Genomic DNA, 7,419 nt, shown 5'->3' on the forward strand with positions numbered 1-7,419 from the left:
CACCTGCCCCATGCCAGCCTCAGGGTGGTGGGATCAGGAAGGGGCAGGATCTGTGGCAGTAGGGAGGGTGGTGCCTGCAGGGGAAACGTGAGAGAGGGTGGGCTGTGATGAGGACCAGGAATCAGGGAGAGAGATGCAGAAAGAGGTCCGAAGCAGCCTGGAGTTGGAGAAAGGCAGAGGTGGGTACCGCCCCACCCAGCCCCACCAGCCCTGGGCACTGTCTCACCTGAGGTCTAGAAGGGGCTGCCCAGAGCTCAGAGGTGCTGAGGCGGAGGGGCCCTCTCCTCGCCCCCAGAGCCCAGGTAGGGCAGCAGCCGCTGGGACTGTCTGTTCTCATCCTCCTCTGAGATGGGCCCAGGCCCTGAAGCACAGGCTTTGGCCAAGGCGAGTAAATCCTTGCTGTTGTGACCACCCACAGCGCTTATGCTTCCTTTCATATAATAGCTCCTCAGGGTTGCTGTGAGCAATCAGTGAGATAATACAGGTACCGCTCAGCACAGTGCTGGCTCCACACCAGGGCTCAATAAGTGGAAGCTCTAATTACTACATGTTGTCACATCCCCGTGGTGCTTTGGACTTTCGACACAGCGATCACAGGTTCACGTTCCTTCTCTGTGTTCAGCCTCACACACCCTATGCAGTAGGCAAGATGTGCATTGTCCCCACTTAATAGATGAGGAAACTGAGGCGAGCCCAGGCAAGTGGTTCCCTGGCCACCCAATGAGTTAGCAGCACAGAGAGGACAAGAATTCAGTTCTAAGTCTAGTGTGTTTTCACTGCTGTGTGTTTCTTCTATAAAATGCAAGACTTTCATCCTTATTTCAGAGTTGAGCAGACTCTAATCACCTTCCTTTGTCTCCTAACAGCCCTGCTGTAAAGAGTTAAAATATCAGAGAAATGTAGTGCTGGAAGGTAGCCTTCGAGAACATCCCACCCCCTGAATTTCATGAGGCACAGAGAGGCCACATACTCACTCAAGGTCATATAGCATATCAGCAACAAAGCCAGGACTGGAATCTGGGTCTGGTGTTCTTTCATCTACACCTGCTGCCTCTGTAGGTCTTAGCGACTTTTCTCCCCATTTCAGAGATGAGAAAATCCAATCTAATCCCCTAGCTCTACCTTAGAGGACATCGCTTCTTCAGTGACCTTAGAATGGCTGGTGGCTTTAGAATCTGATTAGAATCTTATATTTATGAACCATTTGCAGCAAAAGGGAAGGGCCACGGAGCGAAAAGATGATGTGTTAGGGGTAATAAACTTTGGAAATAGTTTAAATTGCATTTCAGGGTCTGATTCCTCTTGCTAGAGAGATGGGTTTGCGAATTCAGAGTAGGGTTGTTTAAAATGTATTTCACATTTTAAATAACGCTGGTTTTCTTAGATGAGGGGGAAAAAAAACTGGTCAAAACCGCAAACTCATAGGCTTTTCTGAAAGGTTACAAAATAAAATGTTCTTTGCTGGAGGATATAAAGGCAGTGGCTCTCTGTTTGACAAAGGAGAGGGCTCTGCTAGATAAATCTTGCATTATGAACAAATGAGAACTCCCTCCCTCCCTTCCTGATCAGCTTAATTCATTGTTGCTTATCTGCAAATCCAATAACGCTGGTAAAACAAACCCTTCCTGCAGGCTGAGGACAGGGGCCTGGGCACTTCTCCTCAGAAACCTTTTCCTATTTATAACCTCAGCGCCTGCTCCTTGGAAAGCTGGTCTTAGATGCCCTGTGGGGAAGCAGGCAGGGATGCTGTGCTTCAGCTCCGGGTCTCCCAGCCACACCCCACCCCGGTCTGGGTCCTCTGAGCAGAAGAAGCTCAGCAGATCCTCAAAGTGGAGCTGGTAAACTGGGCAAAGAGCAGGTATTAAGTATACTTCCCGCACTTCCCCATCCCCCTCCAAGATATTGATAAATTTCCCGGCTCAAAATTGCTGACGTTTTTAATGCCTGCGTGCATTGGAGTGTGGCCACCTGGGTGCCACCTCGGTAATATATCATACTACATGAGGTGACTAAGGATATTTCAATTGCACAGCTTTTAAAATATTATTTATTAACTTACCAAACCCCTTGTGCACTGAGTGTTTGTCTACTGTCTGTCTCCCCCCCGGCCACGGTGGCGGGGCGTTGTCTGTGCTGTGGAGGGGTCCCCAGGAGGTCTAAGGAGCCGAAAGCTGGAGTTAAGAGGAAGCCAGCACCTGGAAGGAGGGACCACCTGAAAAGGAGGATGTGGTCCTAGGGTGGCCTCACTGATGGACTGGACTGCGTCTTTCTCACCCTGGGCAACTTTTCCTGAGACCATTTGTGCATGTGCCAGTGTATGGAGTTTCTTTATAGGACATTAGACTTTCCTACAGTATTGTATCTCATAAACCTGTTCCTCTGTCATTAGATTCCTCGTAAAGGATGCTCAGTGGTCCATCCTGTGAACGTAGAATTATTTACTTAACCAAGTCCCAACTGATAGACGCTTTGTAAACCCCAGCTCCTGCCAATTTCTCCCATTAGAAATAAAGCTGGTACTTATTCTTCTTAAGTGATAGTCCCTTTTAGAAACTGACTATGGACTCATTTTACCTTTCTCTGATTTAAAAAAAAAAAAGAAAGAAAGCTGGGATGACTATCTCTGTACATAAACTTTTGACTCCAGTGCATGTTTCCCTTGGCTAGATTTCTAGGACAGGAATTAATGAGTTGAAGGTCTAAGGCCATCATCGTTGGGTTTTCTCTAGAGGATAGCCATTACGCTGTGGGCTCTAGAACTCTCAGCTGCCTGAGTTTGATTTGAACTCTTTCACTTATTTCCTGTGGGACTTTGAGCAGGTTATGTAACCTCCTGTTTCTTCATCTGCAAAATGGGGATAGTAACAGTACCTACCTCATAGTGTTGTTGTGAGGATTAGATGAGAGAAGCCATGTGTAGCTGTTGGGTTGAATAGGCATGACTCATGAGATGGACTCATAAAGTCAACCTTATTTTTGTGTCCTGTGGTCTCTTTAATTTTATTCTTTGAGGCTGTTTTTTCCTTCTAAACCTAGATGAAAGTGAGGGTAAGTCCCATGACTTTTCTGGCTGTTTCCAGGTAACCAAAGGTTGTCCTGTCAGTAATTAATATGTCCTGTCTATTGTGATAAAAAAACAAACTTTAAACTTCAGAGTTACACCAGCTTCTCTTGCCCGTCCCAGTCTACTGCAGGCCAGCTGCTTGTGGGAGAAGGTCCATCCTGCAGTTCTGACCCTCTCCAGGGTCCAAGGTGAAGGCACAAAGCAGGAGAGGAGAGGAGAGGGGCAGGAAAGTTCTTCCCTGACTGATATTCTGATGAGCTGGTGTCACACTCTCTGGGCCGTTGCTATCGTTGGGGTGTTTTGTGGGTTCTTAGGAACCATTCCATCGCTGGGATGTCTCCCCAAGCGAAGCTCCCTTGATGCGGGTGATGCTTTCTCACCATGGCTCATCCTATGGACCCATTCTCAGGCCCTGGGAAAGCTGAACTCGTCCCCTCCCGCACTGTGACCTCCCCCTGACAAGGGGGCCCTCTGGGCTGGGATCTAAGACAGTCACACCTGTTCTTCATGCTGGGGCCCACACTGGTGCACAGGAGATACTCCTGTATCCATCACCCCACAAACCTGAGAGCACAGGCTGACCCTGAAGCAGCAGCACCTTCTCAGCCATCAGGACAGGCGTGACTCAGATGCCCCAGCACTGTGGTCCCAAGACTACTGTGGCCACATACTGAGCTCTCCTCAAGCCCTCTCTCTGGATTGGAGGTGAAAGCCATAACCCTCCACCCCTCCCACTCAGGGCTCACTGGACCCTGGTGGCTTTCTCTAAACCGCTTTTCAACCTCCAACAACCCTTTTCTCAGCCTCCTATATTTTGTATGTACCAGAAATGTGCCAGCTAATGGTCCGGCCTCTTCTCCATGTCACATTTGGTGGTATCCCACCTCACTCTGGAACGTGATACCTATTGCCTCGGAGCCTCACTGAAGTTCCATTTCATCACCTTATTGCCCATATTGCTTTCATGAAACATGTAGAGGGTGCCCAGCATAGAGTGTGTTCTCCACAAATGATGGTCACATCTGATCCAATCTCATAGGCTCTCCATTTACACTGACTTCATCACCATTACATTTGGTTTTCTTCCTATTACTTTGTTTTATGCTTTCTGAGTCTTATGTTTCCTTTAGACTATGATCATTTTTTTTTCTTTTTTCCTTTTTTTTTTCCTGGCTGCGCGCTGTGGCGTGTGAGATCCTAGTTCCCCGACCGGGGATCGAACCTGCATCCCCTGCATTGGCAGCACGGAGTCTCAACCACTGGACTGCCAGGGAAGTCCCTAGACTAGGGTCACTTTTGTTGTTGTTGTGGAGATTTTTATTTGCTATTCTCTTAGGCAGTGAGACAAAATAGACATATTGGTTTTTTAAAAAATTATTTATTTATTTATTTTTGGCTGTGTTGGGTCTTCGTTTCTGTGTGAGGGCTTTCTCCATTTGCGGAGAGCGGGGGCCACTCTTCATCGCGGTGCGCGGGCCTCTCACTATCGCAGCCTCTCTTGTTGCGGAGCACAGGCTCCAGACGCACAGGCTCAGTAGTTGTGGCTCACGGGCCTAGCTGCTCTGCGGCATGTGGGATCTTCCCAGACCAGGGCTCGAACCCGTGTCCCCTGCATTGGCAGGCAGATTCTCAACCACTGCGCCACCAGGGAAGCCCGACATATTGTTTTTAATTCTGCTAGTGGTTACCCTACGTTTTTCCACAGACATCAGTAAGCCTATTTATCTCACTTTAATCATGTGTAATGGGGCAGTGGTCTTTGTATATTCTGCAGTTTGAAGGGGGATTTCAGAGGGCGCTCTCTGGCTGTGCATGCATGAGCCACCGTCTTGCCCAACAGCTTTGCAAGGCACTGGGCTCTGGTGTAGGGGGTTTCATCTCTTCCCTGGACTTTCCCATTCACCATCTAACAGTCTTCAATACCTCTGGTCTTGTCTCCCTTTATCCTCCATTTTGCTCCCAGTTCTCTCTTTCTAAAAGGTACATCTGGACAGGTTACCCTTGGCTTAAAACCCTTTAGTGGTTCCCCACTGGCTGCAGGATAAAATCCAAGCCCCCCAGCTGGGTGCTCAGGGGACCGTGTGACCTGACCCTTGTGCCACACTGAACCACTCACCTATATGCCACCACATTAGGTGATTTGTACCTAGGTTTGCACTTGCATTGGTCATAGACTCTCACATCCGCTGCCTTTGTTCATGTCATCCTCTTTGTCTAGAATGCCCTTTGGTAAAAGAGCCCAGGACCACGCCTGGCCAGCCGTAGAATCTCAGGAACTGTTAAACTCCCCCCCCCCCACTTCCTTTCTTATCTGTCTATCAAAACCCTCCTCGGGACTTCCCTGGCGGTTCAGTGGTTAAGACTCTGCGCTTCCACTGTAGGGGGGTTGTGGGTTCGATCCCTGGTCAGGGAACTAAGATCCCGCATGCCTTGCAGTGCGGCCAAAAAAAAAAAACAAACCCTCCTCATCCTTCAAGGTCCAATTCAACTGTCATCCTTTCTTATTCTCAGGAAACGCTTATCCTAACCTGACTCCCCTTCCTTCAGTACCATTGGCTGCTCCCAACACTTTGTACACCTGGATTGTGACTCCAGAACCTTGGTGCTTTCTGGCTCTCCTGCCAAACTGAAAGCTCTCTGAGAGCAGGGTTGAGCCTGACGCCTGCCAAAGTGCTGCATGGACCCTTGAGCCCAGTCGGGTTGAGCTGCTGTTTGGTTGATTGCATTGCCTTCCTCAGAATGCGAGGGTACGACGCCAAGCTACGAGGCAGGACACTTGGGACCTGGTACCCAATCTGAATAGATATTCTTTTATTATTTATATCCTTTTGCTTCCAAAATTGATGAGAGGTGGCCCACACTCAATAAAACAGTTAAATTAGAAATAGAAAATTTAAGACTCCACATGGAAGTAGCAAGGTGCCAAAATGCTAACCTTCTTCCTTGGATGAACGAGCCTTGCTGAGGGGAGCTTGCACTGGGGTCCTCTCCAGCTGGGATGGCAGATGTGAGGGTCTCCTTCGGGTTGTTTCTGTTCCCATGCATTCTTTCACTCCACTCACAAACCATGCCTATGTTTGAAAATGCCTAAGATGCAACGAGGAGAATTTAAATTCACAGCAAATACCTCATCCTTGAGGAACTGGACAGGTGGTGAGGAGGCCGTGTGGGTTTGCTATGTTTCAGTAGAGATAACCTTGTTCCTGGGCTAAATTTAGAAAGCTTAGGTACTTCTTCAAGGGTCAGTGTACAGCACAGCTGTATTTTAATCACAGCTTAGTACAGTATTCTTCACATTGCTTTCTGGAGTGGCTTTTTGGTAGAAGCCAAGGGCCTAGGCTTACAATGTCAACCAGGGAAGTCATCTAAGCAGCAAAACCCACCACCAGTTCTGAGTTGAGTGTGAACACTCACACATCGCCGTAGAACTCACAGAAGCACCCGCTTAGATCCTCCCCATGCACACACATCAACATACCAACTAACACATGTTCCTGTGCAGACCCATTCTGACTGCAGGGACACCTTACACACACACACACACACACACACACACACACACACACACACACACGCATACATGGCACACAGCCCCACTGGCTCCCCCATATCCCATGTGCACACACAGCCTCGGCAGGAAGAGACACGGAGAGCCGTCTTATTTCTGCACCTCACTCTGACTCCAGATTTTGCTCCCTTAGGACAGAACTTAAAGTGTCTATTTAATAGATTCAATTACTCCAGGCTCCTGAGACCTTCCAACTTGATTCTGATTGCTTTAAGGTGTCAGATAATTTGGGAATAAAGGGGAAAAGCAGCCTCAGGTTCTTGAAGAGGAAGTCATCTAAGCTCATCTCTGAAGTGGTAGCTGCTGATGGTCTGGAGGGTGGGGCTGACCTCTTGCTTCCGTACAGGGTTCTGTCCATAGGTCCTGACAGACAGAGGCCCTCAGGTAGTGATTTGCTATGCTGCCTTGGTCTCCAAGGCAGGGACCAGTCCCTTTCTGCTGCCCCTCCTGGGAGCCCGACAGGGGTGAAAACGGAGGCCCAGGCCAAGTGTCCCAGCAGGCAAGGAAACAGCCCTACTTTTTGCCCCCTGCACCCTACTCTGGGGTGAATTTTTTTGTCTGCTCTCTGTCCCCATTGACAGTGATAGCTCTTGGAGGTTGATAAATAATCAGAGGTCACAGCCTTTGGCAAGCATCGATGCTGTGCCAGACGGAGATGAATATGACCTGTCCACTCCAGAAGCCTGAAGAGGGAGGCTGGCTGTGTGTGCATGCGTGCATGTGCCCTGCAAGAACTGTGATAGGCAGGAGGAAGCTAAGGACAAGGGCTGTGTGTGAATCCTGGCCT

The sequence above is a fragment of the Eschrichtius robustus genome, chromosome 11, assembly GCF_028021215.1.
Source record: "Eschrichtius robustus isolate mEscRob2 chromosome 11, mEscRob2.pri, whole genome shotgun sequence".
NCBI classification, from domain to species: Eukaryota; Metazoa; Chordata; class Mammalia; order Artiodactyla; family Eschrichtiidae; genus Eschrichtius; species Eschrichtius robustus.